The sequence below is a fragment of the Oratosquilla oratoria genome, chromosome 16 (assembly GCF_046742065.1).
Source record: "Oratosquilla oratoria isolate Oo_2021 chromosome 16, ASM4674206v1, whole genome shotgun sequence".
Lineage (NCBI taxonomy): Eukaryota > Metazoa > Arthropoda > Malacostraca > Stomatopoda > Squillidae > Oratosquilla > Oratosquilla oratoria.
Genome location: NC_134792.1, coordinates 33,968,535 through 33,971,034, shown reverse-complemented (window position 1 = coordinate 33,971,034; position 2,500 = coordinate 33,968,535). Strand labels below are relative to the sequence as shown.

At 35.0% G+C, this 2,500-nt stretch overlaps 1 protein-coding gene across 16 annotated transcripts in view; it reads right to left on the bottom strand.

Moving 5' to 3' along the window:
- Nucleotides 1-2,500, bottom strand: part of LOC143033873 (CUGBP Elav-like family member 4) — a 1,339,855-nt gene that overhangs the window by 1,286,767 nt on the left and 50,588 nt on the right. The window lies entirely within an intron of this gene.

Here is a 2,500-nt window from a genome sequence, read left to right as displayed (position 1 = left end):
CAAGATGACCACCTCTTATTACTTATTCCAGATATAAAATCGTTCCATTTCTCATTACTTAGATAAGCCACGCCTACTCCGTATTGTCTATATAAGCTCTTTCCACTCATTATTGTAGTGATAAGCACTATCAATATCTTAAAGTAAAAGTTCTTAATACTAAAATCTAGCTGTAAAGATAAACACAACCTATATCCAAATGCTAGCATTAAGCTAATAATATCTTCTTATTTAGGCCTACCTGTTTTTCATTGTACATTTACGCTCCTCCCACTTCTTATTGTACAGATAAGCTCCGCCTATATGTAAATAGATAGTCCCCTATCATTTCGTTATAAATAAATACATAAACACTTTTTCTTATTGACCTTAAAATGGGTGACGCAAACAAGGTCATCATATTAAAATAATAGGGCAAACCTCACGGTAATAGATTCAAATTGGACAATTTTAGAAAGAAATAGGTATGAACTGTCCTATCAGAGTGGTCAGGACTTGGGAACTGTGTAATGAGCGTTGAAACTATAGATTGTTTTAAGACAAAATTAGATAACTTTATGGATGGAGATGACAGGTGGTAATGAACATGGAACTATCGAATGTAGGCCTTATGGTCTCTTGCAGTTTCCTTTAATCTTATGTTCTTATGTAAAGATAAGCCCCGCTTACTGTTTACTGCAAATGACCTTCAGCTACTTTCCAATGCATATGCATATGTATATGTATATGTGTATGTGTATATACATATATATATATATATATTATATATATATACATATACATATATGTATATATATACATATATATGTATATATATATATATATATATATATATATATATATATATATATTTTTTTTTTCCTTTTTTTTTTTCTTTTTTTTTGCGTCCCACTCCCCAGAAGTGGGAAGTGAGAAATCCCAGGTAGAGCAACCCGTATCAGTAGCGTGAAGCCGCTGGTTATTTTTAGGCCGATGTTTGGTTCGTCTCCCCCGCTTGGCCAGGGCTATCGGGAATCAACGGAAGAAGCACGCAGCGGGGTCCCGGAAATCGAACTCAAGACCACCTGCTTATGAGTTCAACACGGTATTCACTGGGTTACCGTGGCACAAGGAACAAGCCTAAATCACCTAATAGGTCCTCTGAGTCGGTCAGACTTGAGTGACTAAAATTTCACGTTTCCAAAAACGAAGTTAATTTTTGACACTGATGGTTAGGGTAATTATTACATAAAACTGCTCAGAATAGTTCATCTTATCCATACTCGATTAACTCATTAACTACTTTACAACAGACGAACTTTGATGATTTTATCTTGAGTAACGCTATTCACCCAGTTTATAGTAATATCATGAGCAGATTAAGATTAAGCTTAAGATGAAGGGTTAAGATTTTTTATTAGTCAAACTCAATCCTAACACCAACCCCAGCCGCTTTATTGGCATACTCTACAGGCTTTACTACGACCTAGCTCACATGATTTTATTCATTTAAGTTTGTGGTGAACTTCGTTATACCCCAAGTGAACAGAGCGGTGGTCTTGCAGTGAAGCATGAAGCTCAACACTTTCCCTTTTATGTATGCAGGGGTCGTGGCGCTGTTAGGAATTGTGACTGCATTTGCCAGTTTCCCTATATCCTACTCTCCTTTGCGTGTATTGAGGCGTTTTAGGCTGTATGCGCGTATGTAAGTGCGTACGGACGTATGTATGTATGTAGTGTGTATGTATGCATGTATGTATGTATGTATGTATGTATGTATGTATGTATGTATGTATGTATGTATGTATGTATGTATGTATGTATGTATGTATGTAAGTATGTATGTATGTATGTATGTATGTATGTATGTATGTATGTATGTATGTATGTATGTATGTATGTATGTATGTATGTATGTATGTATGTATGTATGTATGTATGTATGTATGTATGTATGTATGTATGTATGTATGTATGTATGTATGTATGTATGTATGTATGTATGTATGTATGTATGTATGTAATGTATGTATGTATGTATGTATGTATTTATGTATGTATGTATGTATGTATGTATGTATGTATGTATGTATGTATGTATGTATGTATGTATGTAAGTATGTATGTATGTATGTATGTATGTATGTATGTATGTATGTATGTATGTATGTATGTATGTATGTATGTATGTATGTATGTATGTATGTATGTATGTATGTATGTATGCATGTATGTATGTACGTATGTGCGCATGTATGTATGTATGCATCCGGAAAACTATGCAAATTGTGAGGAATCATTTGTCCAACACAAATTAGGCATACGTGGGCTTGTTAGCATTTAGCGGTATGTGCCTCTGTCGCTCCCGTCAGAGCATGCACATTCAGTTTGTTAGTAAACATTTATTTGTTTATACAAGCACGTCTGTGTTTGTATGTCTGTCAGCGTGCGCGCATGTGCGCATATGTGTGTGCGCGCATGTCTGTGTGTGTGTGTGTGTGTGTGTGTGTGTGTGTGTGTG